General features: G+C 36.7%; 1 protein-coding gene across 6 annotated transcripts in view; it reads right to left on the bottom strand.

Annotated features, from left to right (window-relative positions):
- SKAP2 (src kinase associated phosphoprotein 2) overlaps positions 1-15,387 on the bottom strand; it is a 122,067-nt gene that overhangs the window by 19,328 nt on the left and 87,352 nt on the right. The window lies entirely within an intron of this gene.

The following is a 15,387-nucleotide window of genomic DNA, read 5'->3' on the forward strand; positions in this document are numbered from 1 at the left end:
TGAAACTCTGAAGGGGCACCTCAGCTGACAGGAATTACAGCCCACATCAGTCTGAAAGCCACACTACATTTCCAGATCATAAGCCCTGTTTACTATTTTGCATTTGTACAGAAGTTGGAACGTTGTTATTTCTGTGGTTTCCCCCACCCATCCAAACATCCAAGAGCTTTCTTTCAAAATCTCAATTGTGAACATCTGTTTCCCTTTTCACTCTGCTCTGAATGCAATAATACAGAGCTGCAGTTCTGCTGTTTTTCAGTCATTCTGAGACAATTAGAATGAGGGCCCTACTCTGCTACATACATTTCTTGCCAGGATAAAAAAAAGGAAACTGAGGATTGAAAAAGTATCCCCAGCCCATGCAAGTATTCAGAAGTTCTTAAGAGAAGTATGCAGAGAAGGCAGAGGACATCTTACCTTCAACACTGTCATACAGACACACTAGCTGGACACCTGCATGATGGGAACACTACTGCTACAGATGCCATGCATTCAGCACTCCTGCCTACTGCGCCTGACCATGGTTTTAAGCAAGCCAGACTCTATCAAACAACTTCACGCAAGTTTAGGAGACAAGAAAAGAGAAAAAGCCTGGCAGCAATCAGCTCTGAAGCATGTTTTCTGGCTAACAGGCTTGGAACACTGAAATCCCCACAGGCAGTTTCGAAAGATGTGTTCCATGCTCCCTGTCCAGCACAGATGGGGAACTCTCTCATGCCCACACCCTCACTTAAGTAAATCCACACTCCACTCAGTACAGAGACACAAGATCTGCTCCTCACATTTCACAGTCAACAATTCTGTTGATGAGGCAAAAAAGGGAACAAACTATGAAGTTTTTTAGCTGTGTTCTTTCTTCAGGTTCATAAGGAAGTAGAAACAGATTTATCTTGGCCTTTACAGTGTATCAAAACTGACAAAGCTGCTGTACAGAATGAGGAAATAGAATATTGATAAACCCACTTCTCAAACAAGAATTGGACTTTTAATACATTTTAAACTATTTGTCTTTGTTACTCATCACATCTTATACAGATATTCATGCTTCTTTTTAAGGCACACATTTCAGCAACTAATTTTGATATTTTATTAATGACAGACAATAGATACAGAACTCACAGCTTTTAAAACATTCCTTATTGTACAACTTTTATGTAATTGCCTATCTACTTTGACAAAGAGTGAATTTTATATCAACAGTTCAAAGGATTTTTAGCCTTGTAAAAATTTAATCTATCCACAAGACTGTTCCTGCAAACATTAAAGCAGATGTTTAAAGCACAAGAGTAGACCTGTTAAAATGAGTATGCATAATTGCTGCTAACCTATATATGCAGTCCTACAAATATTACAATTACATCATGAGATTGACTCTACAAAGAGCTTTGAAATTCTGCCCTACTAAGCCAGCAAGAGTTTTTGGTCTCTGACTCCTGACTAGCTAAACATCTGGTCAAGATGAATATAAACTATTATTTAAGCCAAGGGGAAAAAACAACAATAGAACAGGGAAAATCTGAAGCTGCAATACAACACAAACACTCTGAACTATTTACTGCATTCAAATGTATTCCCCCACTTGGCATAACACTTGTAGCACGTTTCCAAGTACACTCATTTGTTTATTTTAAGCATCTACAATTGCAGCATAAATGGCAAAAATACATCCCTATGTGCTGTCCAGAGCACTAGGAGGCACTGTCATTCTGTGGCTTTCCTACCACTATTACGCCACTCACAGGTAGTATTATCCCATTATCAGTTACATTTTCTAGGATTGCTTCCTTTTTCCAGAGCAACCCAGTTTCATCCAACACACAGAGTATTATACATTGATTAAATAAATGTTGATATGGCATGTTATGGAATGTTTCGACCTACATCAGTTGATGTGTCAAATGTGCTGTGGACTTTATCACTGTCGTGGTCATCAGACTATCTTAAACTGAGGACTGACTTTAGTAGAGGGATTTCAACTGAAGTAAAACAGCAGAGGAGGTTGAAGAGATTTTTTCATAAGGTACAGTTGTAGCTTGCATTGTGGTTTCATGGAAAAATTTAGAACATATGCATTCCGCTTCCTGAAAAACATTTCCTAGAAACAGGAGTTCACCAGATCCATATCTGAAGATGAAAAAATGTCTCAACCAAGGCTCTTTAAATACTGAAAAGGTCCCAAATTCAAACAAAGGCTGTCCATATTAGCATACTGGTTTAGATCCTAACCGTCCCCACTTATCCCACTTTGCTTTATACTACAGAGTTATCACATAGAGGACAAACTTTCAGGTGCAATTAAACTGGAAGAGGCAGTCAAGAACCACAATGATCATAGTCTAGCTGCTAACAGGTATTCAGTCCATGGAACCGGACTAAAGTGACTCCATAAGAAAGCTCTTCTGAAACATGCACAGCGAGAACATCAGGTCCTCAGCACAAACTTGTGCTTCATGAATCTGCTGCAAATGGCCCACACTACTTGCTAATGCAATCATGCTCACAGTGGACCAGATGTAATAGGCTTAGCTTAGGGTGGTAAAAAAGTACCTGTGACTCTTACTAGTGTCTTCTGGTCTTATGTCCCAAAGCAATAGCTATGCGCAGGAGATGTCCTTTAAACACAGAAACCTCAATTACCCCAGGAATTAGGCCTGTAGTCAAATGTGACATACTAAAGTTTGTGTTGCAACATGGAATAGAGTCAAAAGATTAAAAATAAAAAGAAAAATACAGTAGAAGTCCTTCTGTATTATTAAGATACTGTGTAAGAGGAGTCATGCAGACCAATATGGTACGTTTCCTCTGTATCTCTTCTTCACACCATCACTACCACTGCAGTGAGAAAATATTCTTCTCGACCTTCCCACTATGTTAAAATGAGACTAATCAACACTAATCAAACCAGTGAACTCTTCCAGAGCTGTAGATCCAAATAACCCTTGACATACTCTGCTGGTACTCAGAGACTCTAATGGCAAACAACCTACAAAATTCTTGTGGTGACGGTGCAACAAGGAACTAACCATATCTGTTGAGGGTTTTTTCAGTTAGTCCATGAAAGCTGTTGAAAATAATTTACTTATTTAATTTGCAGTCTGAAGAAAAAACAGAAAAGTAATCACCTAATCATAGATGATTCTACCATTCACACAATTTAAAAAGTGAACAAGTTCTACACTAGCTGAGTTTTTTACATTAATCCATTGATTTTTTCCTTCCAATTTCTTTTTCTTAAAGGGGGAGGGGAGAAAAAATCAGACTACTTGAGTACATAATGGATAAGAGTTTGGATTGAACAGTGCATTCCTTCAAAGAAATATGGTATCTCCATGATAAATATGCATAAACTTAGCAGTTTCCTCTCCTAACACATTACTTAACCTTCTTTTTGCATTAGACTCTAATTTAATGCCATTATTAATTGGTATTCTACTGTATTCTAGTCTCTGACACATTGTCATTGCACAATACTAGTTTATATCTTGGATAATCCCAGTTTGTGGGTTAATATATTCTATTCAACACTTTAATAACAGTAAACAAAAACAGCTCAGCTATGCAGCAAAATCTACCAAACCACACAGATGGTTATAAGGTTTTCATTGTGTGGTTTCCATAGCAATCATATTGCAAATCTGGAAGCTTCTTGCAAATAAGCAGCTTGTATTTACATGCCTCTCAGCTGCAGCATGGAACTCTACAACATGTGAAGTTGTTATTCCAATCACATATTGTTAGAAAAATCACTGGAAGATGTTTTGATCAGTTCAGATAAAAACTACTGCAGTGAATTAATTTTTCATCTATTTCATAATGATACAAGCAATCACATGCTTGTAATGCACATTGATATATCTTCATTTGAAATCTCACTGTGGTGTCAGAAGGTTATAAGCATACAAACTAGTCTTGTAAGACAGACCTCCTCAAAAATAGTTGTATTATTAAATAATCGATTAAAAAAAAATCACAGTGTCTTTACTGTTGTGCTCAGCAGGGATGACAGACGCATGCAAACAAAAAGGTGTGTACATGAAGAACTCTGCTGACACCGAACGTCAAGGGTCTATACTGCTTTGCACAAGAACAAGTAAAAGATACAATGGCATGGTAACTCCTCCACCCTGCTTTTTTGCTACCAAATAATGGCTCTGCACAAATGTAAACAAGAACTTTCAAACATGAATAAATGCTTACTGTGGGAAAGAGTCAAGACCCTTTCTCTCTCAGGTTTATCATTTTATGAATTGACCTAACCCCATAACAAGATGGGTTATTACTCTAACAAAGAACATAAATCAATCTAGCTATGTAATTTTTTAAAAAACCAACAAGAACTGGCTTTTTTACAAACAAGATTATTTGTTTAGAGAACCATTGAAGAATTCCAAAGAAGGAGCAAAACCACAAAATTAAAGAACAAAACTGTTTTCATGATTTGGCCAAACTAATATCTTCTGCTAGTGTTAGTAGTGAGGGCTAGAGACCATCTGGGGTCAAAGGAATAAGAATTAACACCCTGTTTTATGCAGGGCCAGCAAGCTGCCTTACCAGGACAGTGCTCCCCAGCCTGAGGGAGGGGGTCCTCTGCAGTATTCTCACTATATACACACTGTACATGCCTGTACACTTCACCCAAACTCTTATGGAGTTTTAGCCTAAGCAGTGTGATACCCCAGAAATCCTCCATGTATTGCTTGATCCTAGGCTTATTTGCTTTGGTGTGTGTGCTTATAATGGCAGGGATTTTCCTTTCTGGTGTCTTCTTTTAGACTCCAGATTCACCCATTCTGTAGGGAGATCTCCAAATCCAAGTAGCAAAACTCTAGCTTGGATAATCCTCCAATATTCCCACAGATCTGTCCCTTTCCCCCAGTTCTTCCTGGACATGACAGATTACTGGAAGATTTACACACAACTTGACATTTCACCCTGCATTCCCAGTAGCACTCTGGTGCACTCTGTAAACAAATGAAACAGCTTGGAAAAGGCTGCTGAAGGTGCTATTCTCTAGCCACAGTGTGAGATATGAGGGGCAGCAGAGAGGAGAAGGCAGACTATCTTTTATTAAAACACCATCTGACAGTAACAGGGTGCATGGTTTGGGGATGAAAATGCCACCAAGACAGTTACAGAAGTGGGAAACAAGCTGGCTGCTATTTAGAGAAGAGATTATAAACATTAAGAATTTCTTACCATGACAGAAGAAAGGATAATTCTTATTTTATTCCTACTTCTATGGGTCAGCTAGTTACCACCCAACGGCTCAAACAGAGAAGTTATATTCCTGCATGACAAGCCTGAGTGAAAAAAATTATTTCCACAACACAAGCAGAGGAGGCGAAGACAGAAACAGGTCACCCAGACACTGGCTAAACACTGGGATTGTAGGTCAGGTGACATCAAAACATGAGCAGAAGCAGAAATTACATCTGAATTAATGGTCACCACTGTGCTCAGAAATACAATGGAAAACACACAATACAGAATTGTATTCCAACAGAATACAGAAAGAGATCTTCAGGTTATGAACAATATAAAAATACATTTTAATGAAAAATATTATGCACACCAAGATGCTTCAGTTTTAGCTGAAGACAACCCGTGACAATTCCTAGCCCAAATTACTTCAAACACATGTGATCCAAGTATGATTCCAAGATGGAGGCAAAAGGTTTCATTCAAATATACTACCAGGTAAACTGGATGGGACCTCCAACTAACATTTTTTGTGCAAGTTTTAGTGAGTTCTTTGAAAACAACCATTATTTAAATTCTAGAGTAAGTAAGGTTGAGTATACGCACCACTCTGTCCGACCAGTAGACAGTAACATAAGTCTGTTATTACTATTGACAACGTACTGACCTCCCAGTGGCCTCAAACAAATAGCATTGGCTGTACAAAGTGAAAAAGCTAGAATCATGAAATACTTTGGGATAGAAGGGGCCAGTGGAAATTGCTTAGTGTAACACCCTGCTCTAACTCTGAAAGTTAGATCGAGTTTCTAGGAAACAGCATTTGGCTTCTTTTGGTACTCCATACTAAGCTATTCAGCAGCAGTTTGTAAGGGTCTGTGTATTTTAATAGTTCACGTATGAGACAGCTGAAGCTAATGACTTTACAGAACAGGATTTGCTCAAATGACTCATTTTTGTCCAGATGCTGCCAAGTCTCCAGATGTGAGGTTTCCTGAATTCCTTGAGAAATCCTGCACTTTTGTTTCCCCCTCAGTGTATCCTTGTATCTTGAAAAGGTGCTACCGTGCACCACCATTACTCCCAACTGTGCAAGCAGTATGAATAACCAGACCAGCCACTTCAGCTAAAAAAGTGAAGCACTGCCTCCTATTGAGAAGACCTTGGAAAAGTTACCTCATCATCCTCACAGAAAAGATTAGTAGAATTTGTTATAAATATACTTAGGATCAGTGCTGCAGGAAAAGAAGGTGAGAAGGAGAGGAAGTTATATGGGAGTCCTGGAATGTCACTTAGTCGTCTTCTGGAATAAAAAAAAGTTCTCTCTTAAAACAACTTTCGTGTGACACAACTCAGTGAATCTAAGCATATGTTGGCTTAATCAAAACCAAAAAGCAGATATAACATTCCCCTCCTAACAAAAGCATTTTGGAGTTACAGCATTTGCTAAACTAAAGAGTGAAGTAAAACAAAAAAATCCCAGTCCCACTAGGGACAAATACAAAACACACTTTAAGGCTGCCATTCTTGAGTTTTGTGCAGAAGAATGTTGTTTGGATCATATAACTATTGCTATAAAGAATAATAACAGAGTGAAGTAATAGAGAGAAATGAGTAAGTTTGGAGAACTGTTTGAGAAAATTATCTCTTTCTAAATACATCTGTAAAAAAGACACTGCATCTCTCCTATATTATTGCACACATACCCATCCATATGAACTATACTAGGGCAATGGATTAAGAAACCATATTTTTAAAAGCAGAAAGATACTATATGACTTCTCACTAGTTTACTGGAAGAAACAAGCAACAAAATCTTTTTCTAGCAGAAAGTATTTTTTTATAATATTTTAGGGCAGAAAATATGAAGACTAAGTGATCAAAGAACACATCTCCGTCCTTGGAGGAAAACAGTTGCTCTCACACAAGATAGAAAATTGAACACTGCTGGCAAGGTCATCCACAGTTGTTGCAAAGTGGATCTTCTCACTCTACTGTGCATAATTTTACCAAGTTTTCAGGAAATGCAGTAGCATGCTTTGCTTTACTTACCTTCCCTACTTGTTAGACCTGAATACATGTTAGCACCTTTCATCTCTCTTTTTCTTTCCTTTCTCCAGGACCAAGCGTTCCAGTCCCCTTGCTTCCCTGCCCTTGCCCCATTCTGTAGTAACAATCAATTCATATAAAGACTATATCCCCTTCAGGCCCCCAAAATTTTGTTTGTTTAACAAACACAGAGGTTGTTAGTATGGAAGTTGCTGTTTCTGGGGCTTCACAAGGCCCTTCAGGCTTTACGAGCAAAGTATCACAATGGGAGGAAAAACATACTCAGTCACCTGAACAACAGAACAGAATACATTCATTAGGACAACTGAACAATCCACAGACGTATACGCAATTCCTGGTTTTAGTTACAAATATATTAAGATTTCATGAACTCAACTTCCTGCTTGGAGTGCCTGCTTGGAGCTCTCCTTGCAAATAAACAATCTTCAGTTATGTTTGGAGTAACAGCTGAATCAACTTAGTTGTGTGGTTCCTAGCACTAGACATCCAAACAACAACATTTAAGATCTAAAAAAAAAAAAAAAAAACCAACAACTTTACATTCTCTACATTCTAATTTTTTTCTTAGACAAACATAGATTCAATAGAATTAACAGTTTGTCAATTTAAGATTAAAGGAGAAAAAAATTATCTAGTCTGACAGGATTAGGAGGAATAGAAGTACATAAAATCTTAGTTACACCAATAGCAACCTTGGGAGGAGAGGAGGTAGAAAAAGGCAGGAAAAGCAGAAGTACATACCAGGAAAGACCATTTAGAATGTCTAATTTTGGAATACTAAAATTTCTTTGACAAAATGATCTAATTATTATTAATAAAATTCAATACAAATATGCCAAAGTGTAATGTGCACTGCATAGAAATAAGGGATTGGTTTTGCACTGACCTTTTTATTTCCTCATGAAGAAAGACCTGATAATAGTAATTCTTCTCAAGAGAAAAGATAAAGGTCATCACAAGCAAGTTCAATCGTGGATATGCACACAATAATTATAATGAAGAATAAAAGAAGTTACAGAGAGTTCCACTTCCAGAAATTCATTCATTCTTTTCCCATTTTTATATTCACAGACACTTTGTATTTACAATTAAAGTCACTGTTTCAGAAATTTGTTTTCAGAAATCAAGTCTCTTAGAATTGTCTAATCCTATATGCTGAGTGAACTGGTCAGAATAATTAAACTCAGAAAACAAAAAATTATATTATGTGCTATCAAACAAGGTGAAAAATTCGTAAATCACTTCAGAGTACAGCTTCTTACAAATTCTTTAAGTTTGATTAGGTACTTTTTTAAATGTTACCTATATTTTTTTGATCAAGAGATTAGATAACAACTTCCACACCTGAACAGAAGCAACTCTGAAGGTAAAGTTTCATGTTAGCCTCCAACAAAAGCACAATTTTGGCTTCACTTCTAAAAATGTTCCTAAAGCCTCAAATTTGGCATACAAAATCAAGGCAATAGGCATCTTACCTAAATCATACTGAAACATTTAAAGAAGGAATAAAACATTTTAAGATGCTGCTCTTAACAGGCCTCAACAATGTAAAGGAAAGCTTATGGGGTTTATGTTTCTACACATTCATCTAATTTAACTGATTAACAAAAAATGTTCCCTCCTCTATCCCCCCTCACTGTCCCAAAAAAGTAATTGCAATTATTGGACAGAATGCAAATTAGTAGCTCAAAGGGACAAAACAAACAAAGATTTTTAAGTTGATTCCATGGTTGTGCTGTAGGTTCACAGGAATTCGCACTGGAGATTGTTTGCCTAAATACATGTGGCATGCACATAAGTACATTATTATATATAAACATAATAAAGATTTATGTGAATTCACTGTAACTAAAATAAATTTGTTTGTTCTCTCAACCCGTAATAGCTCTTAGTTATGTAAATAGTTTAAGTGTTCAACATGACATTTTATAAACCCTATTATTAAAATGTTTTGCTAAAATAAATGTGGTGGATATTAAAATCTACATAGAAAATATAAATAGTTCTCTGTAAATATATCTAGCAATCAAATATTCAATTAACTAATCTATACTGTATAACTCTGTACTACAGTGTTATTTGACAACCATGTACAGGGGTTATATTTCTCAGGCTTAAATTTATGTGATAGACACAAAAAAACGTCTGTAAATGTCAAGAAAAGTTTCCCATACTCGTTGATCAGCAGCAAGATTTAAATTTAAAAGCCATTTCTGAAAACTACATATCCCTAATTGTGACAAATGTGACTTGACATAATATTTACATACATAGAATTCATAAAGAAAGCATCTTGTTTAAACCACATAATATCCTTTAACAATCTTCAGGGTTAAAGTATTCAAATTTATAGTCTGATTACAGAAATGAACTAACTCAAAAAAGGGACAGAAGACAAGTCATTTCAGCATAGCTCACTTTAGTGAAAGGAAACACAATACAGTTGTTGGCATGTTTCCATAAGAAAAGTCTGGCTCCCAGATGCTTCTCTTATAACTCCTTTAAAAATGTTCTACCAAGACATTTTTGCATTCTCTGTGTTGATCATTAACTGCACTGCACATTGACAAAAAAATAAATTCAGCAGCTTTCACCCTTTGGGTATTTTCATGAAAAGTAACAAACCCACACCACTGCCTCTTTTCACTGTTTATGGCCCATGCCATCAAATTAAATTATGTTAACTATGCTAAATACTTTCTCCAGCTTAAATGGTGAAATAAAGTAATTGTAAAAATACTCTTGTTATGATTCACTAGTAAACAAAAATCAGGTTAAATCAGAAATAAGCAGAGAATTATAGCTGCAACGTGAACTGCTTACACATACCACATTTTGGGTAACATTTGTGTCTACAAATACCATCCCATTCCCCCGTTCTCATACATTAGGTCCAGAGTGGGACCAGCAACTCTGGATGTAAGGTCTTACTAGACCTACATGCTACATACCATGATGCACCTCAAAGAGGTGAGGTAGGACAGCAGGGATCTGGAAATAGTTCATAAGCAGATGACAACTGCTTCCCAGGCATCTCACCATGTTACTGTGGGACTGGCATGCAGCTGGATCTCAGAAAAACCCAGGGCCCCCAGAGTCCCAGATTACTTGAATTCCCTTGCAGCCGGTACTTTGGATTACTCAGCTCTCATGCCAGAGACACAACACAGTCCCAGTTGCACTGTAAGAGCCATGATTTGTAGGCCTGAGCTAGGCAATTTAACCAGAAATAGGGTCTTATGACCTGTATAGAAATTATGACAAAATCATGTTCATCTTGAACTTTTGTTTATTGAATTATCTGAAACTACTGTTCAACAATTGGTAATGGAGATGCCTCACTTCTGAAGGAAATAAATTTGAGACAGCTATGGAAGCAAGTATAGATTCAGTTAGTATATTCCAGGACAATGAAAGGATGACCCTCATGGTAGGATTCACAGGCTTTTCTGTAGACAGTGCTTTGTTTTGAAAATGAGATTCTTTCCGTTAATTCCCAGTTTTACTCACTGTTGCCTTCAGGATTCAAGGACAGAATAATTGTTACAGCCTGCTAAAACAAAACCCTTCCACAAACCAAAGACAGAAGTACTGGAACCTCTTCCTTAAGGATATTGAAAGTTCCCAAGATCTTAAAATAGTTTTCATTAGAACACAAAGTCAAGAGTTTTTAGCTGAAGGAAACCAAGATCTGTTAGGAAAAAGTAGACTTCAAAAAAGGACTGAAACAAAATATCCCCTGTGCCAACCATCCCCTTTTTGGATGAGAAAATTTTCCTCCTACCTTGCTATCTAATCTAGATCTCACTGACTTGCCTAAAACCTTCCTCAGTCTCTTCTGGCTTCTTAAGAAAACATTCTTCCCTTCACTGCTGAAGCTTATCTGTGTACCTGCACCCTGCACATCCCTGGAGCATCCCTCTCTCTACTCTAGGTCACAGCAGACTGCTGCATCTTGCCCTCACTGCCTGGTCCACTGTGCGGTCTGGAAGATGTACCCTGCTGACCATTTTCCTTTCCTAGGAGCAACCAACCTGCTTCTTTCAAAGACTCCTACCCAGCCCAGGAGCAGCAGCCAAGTCAAGGAAACAGGCCGCCTTTTCCTATGTTGCCTTCTGTGTATATGTATAAATTAAAGATGACATCCATTGCAAACACAGTACACTGTAGCACACAAGCAAATCACAAATTCATGAAGCTCTGGTTAATTAGTAGTATATTGTTTGGCTATTTTCTCCATTTTGAGGAGAGTGGAAAGGAAAGTGAGTAGCAGATAAAAAGCGCACTAAGAAGAAAAGACATATACAGAACGATTTATGCTGATGCCTTTCTTAAGGCTGAAAAATTCAAATAAGAGATTTGTATCTACAGTAACAGAGTGATTAATTCAGCCTTTAAAGCCCACCTTGCTGGGTCTTATTTGAGAATCGCATTGTATAAATTATGGTTCTTTAATAGCTACCTCGTGGAAACCAGAAAAGTTGAGAAGCGATAGCCTGAGGCACCATATAACCTCTGGTTGCTCTTGTTTCTCAAAAAACCCTACCTAATGGTTTTAATAGCCTGATATGCAGTCATTCATCACAAATTCAAAAAGTAAAGGTTCCTTGATCTATCTATATAGTATTCATCACAGTTATACCCAAGCAGTAGTGCAAGCCCAACATTTCTATTTTCATAAATATACATAATACAATTGACATTTTGCTTTGAACTTGCTAAACTACAGCAATTCCTCAAATTTATGGTTAATAAACTATCTCACACACCAAGACATTTCTTCTGAATGCTTTGCATTAGAATTATTGCACTGCTTTTTAATTACATAAAAACAGTGCTACCAAAGAAAGCTACTTTGCTGTCAAAAGGATGAACTTTGGGTCCATAACCCACTGAAGACATGCATGTATAAATGAAGCTCTATTCACATTTAACATGATGCCAGCTGTCAGAAACAGAGTCAATACTGAAAAAACTATGCTACAAGTAAAATTACTTTATGTGATTTTGTCTCACCAGGATGACAAGCTTTTCTGAGACAGGATTCTATCTCTTAATAACAAACTTCTGTAACATACTGTTCACATCAGATTGGTTTTACAAATCAATAGTGTCAAACGTTGTTTAGTGCTGGTGCACAGAAAATAGTATAAAAATGATTGATCCGTACTTGCAATAAAATATCTTATTTCAGTAAGTATTTCAATGAGTTGTGTGCTAATTGGTCTTTGAAAGAGTTCTTTAAACATAAAAATGCATGATTAAAAATGCTTCCTTTTTAGATAATATTAAGTTATGTCTTCTAATTTTAAGTAAATAAGCTCCATAATGCCAATTAGACAATGCAAATTTAACAATCCATTCCTGGTTTATTGGGTGGGGAGAATTTTTTTTTTGTCTGATTGGGCTTTAGGACATTGTTCTTTTTTCTTTTTTTCTAATCTCTGAAATACAGAAATAACATTCAGCCTTTGCTAACCCAAGACTTTGTTAAACACAGCCTTTCCAACATAAACTCTGTCATTTTGTTGTAACAGTTGACCACAACTTCAGGAAGGTTCCTTCTATTTTCTCCACTTGTAAACTCTGAATCCTATGAAGTCTGAAATACGTGAAAACTATGAAGTCTTGCACACAGTTCAAAGAGAGGAGAATAAATACCTAAACTTAATAGCACATGTTTCCCATTTACTGTAGGTATTGTAATTAACTGCTTTGAATCTCATGGCTGACCAAATTTTATGCAGCTGAAGTATATTAATATAAAGAATACTCTTTTCTAAGATAATTTCTCAGTAGACAACCCCACTCCAAGTCCAATCAGTGAATACATCCCCCACATGTAAATCAGACTAAATATGAATACTCAAGTTACTATTTCATTTTTATTGGCCTCCTCACTTGCATGTTTGTGAACATGTGTGTGATGGGGAACAGAGGTTAAATTGCATCACAGACAGTAGGCTTCCTGACAGCTATGGGACACCTGTTGTTCACAGACCACCACTTTATATTCACTTTAGAAGAAACACAAAAGAGCCTGTGAATCCTATTTTGCCTCCCAAAGACTTGCTACTTCCCACTCAATGGACATCTCATTCTTTTCAGCTACACCAGATTGTCTTACCTCCTCTTCCATCACTGACACCTAACCAATAGAAAGAAAAGGTTCCCTCTTTAGATGTAGGATTACATTAATTGAAAATAAAGCCCAAGCTCTTGTGGCAAACAAAAGCTAAGGTCCAGGTATCAAGTTCCTAACCGCTTTCTGGATGCAATGTCTTTAAATACAACTTGTCTGGATTCATAACTCATGTCTCGTGAGCATTTAGTGCTAGCTGAAGGACACTCCAAAGTGTATATAAATCCCATAAGCATACTGCCTCAAAACCAGAATGTTGGAGATTTCAGACACAGCTCCATTTCATCATAGAAGTTGGGATTCAGCAATATACACTTGAAAGAGACTTTTTTCAATTATTTCTGGCATATAATCAAAGACACTTAGTAGACCCCAAATCCCAGTGATCAAGACAACAAAATCACACATCTTGGAAAGAAAAAAAATCTTTACTACTCCCTGACACCAAAAGGTAGTTTATGTCTGTATTATTTTAATTACTTTCAATTTACAGCAAACTGAGTAAGCCCTGTAGCATCCCCTTCTCCTTATTCTTGTTCTCCACCTATCAGCAAGATATTATGGGCAAAAATACTCCATATATAAAAATAATGCAATGACTAAACAAGTGAAAAATATTAATTTCTTAACAACACTGAGATCCAATCTTTGAAAAAATAGTTTTGAAGAATGACCTATTCTCACTGCTTTAAAAGGAAAAAAAATCCCTTGCTGTGTTCTTGAATCTGATAGGTGTTTTAATGGAAATTATTCAAAACACTTTCAGTAATTACTTTGGAAACTCATCTTTAGTACTATCTTCAAAAATGTTGGTCTTACATCCAGTCTTTTCAGCTTCAAACCTTCCAGACCCAACTTATACTTTATACTTCAAAATCACTTCATTTACTAATTAAAAGCACTTAGAATTCTTTCTGTGGAAAAATTAAAATTAAAAAATGATAGCACATCAGCATTATATACAACTTCTGTGGACAAGAAGTAAAGAATTCCCTATCTACTTGAGGCAAACAACAAACACTGGGAAGAATTTGGACAATATACCAGGATATGTAATATACTGACTTAACAGCAATGATCACAGGTAATATCTCAGAGTCCATAATTACCTGTGTCTCTGCTGTCTTAAACCTACTGCTCTGGTTTACAACAACCAATTAACAGTTTCTTCATTTTAGCTATCTGGCTTTAGGAACTGATTATACAGCTGTAATCCACAACTGGGACTGCTTGACACCAAACACTATGTTGGGCCCACAGACCCTGACTGTGATATATTGAAAACTCTAAAATAAGCAAAGGTCTCCTGAAAAGGCATTTTCATTAACACAACACTGTGAAATCTTCACCTCTAGTGCCAAAAAGTCAATACATCTGACACTACATTTTGAGAACACAAAAATTTGTTATGAGTCGGTGTTCATGAGTGATGGATCAAACTTACACTCAAATTTCACTACATAATCATTACTTCCTTCTTCCCAAGAAGAGGTAAATGAGAGATCACATTCTTTTTTTCCCCCTCCATGCTCATGAAAAGGGTACAACATCATAAAAACAATTTGCTTTTTCAAAGCTCAAGCAATCCAGCAAAGAGAGAGGATGAGGATGGTATTAAGTTATGCTCCTTAACTGTTAGAAAAAATTAAAGCAACAAAGCTGCTTAAAGAGACAACCATAAGACAGAAACACCATGATCATTCCCTACCTTCATACTCAATGTCTGAAATAAGTTCTGAAACAATATCAGTATAATTTTAAAACTACTTAAAAGACTTTGTTTAAAACATTAAAAAGTGTTTCTTTGCATAGCACACTTCCTATTGCATAAAACCTACGACATTTCTTAGCTTTCCCTGAGCTTTGCCTTAGAGTTTCCCTAGATAAGCTTCCAACTACACTGCAAAACAGAACTGTTGGCCAGATACCTGGTCTTGACCAAACGGTTTGGCAGAGGACTGAGAGTGGGAATCAAAAGA

This window comes from Strix aluco, chromosome 1 (assembly GCF_031877795.1).
Source record: "Strix aluco isolate bStrAlu1 chromosome 1, bStrAlu1.hap1, whole genome shotgun sequence".
In the NCBI taxonomy this organism is placed as follows: domain Eukaryota; kingdom Metazoa; phylum Chordata; class Aves; order Strigiformes; family Strigidae; genus Strix; species Strix aluco.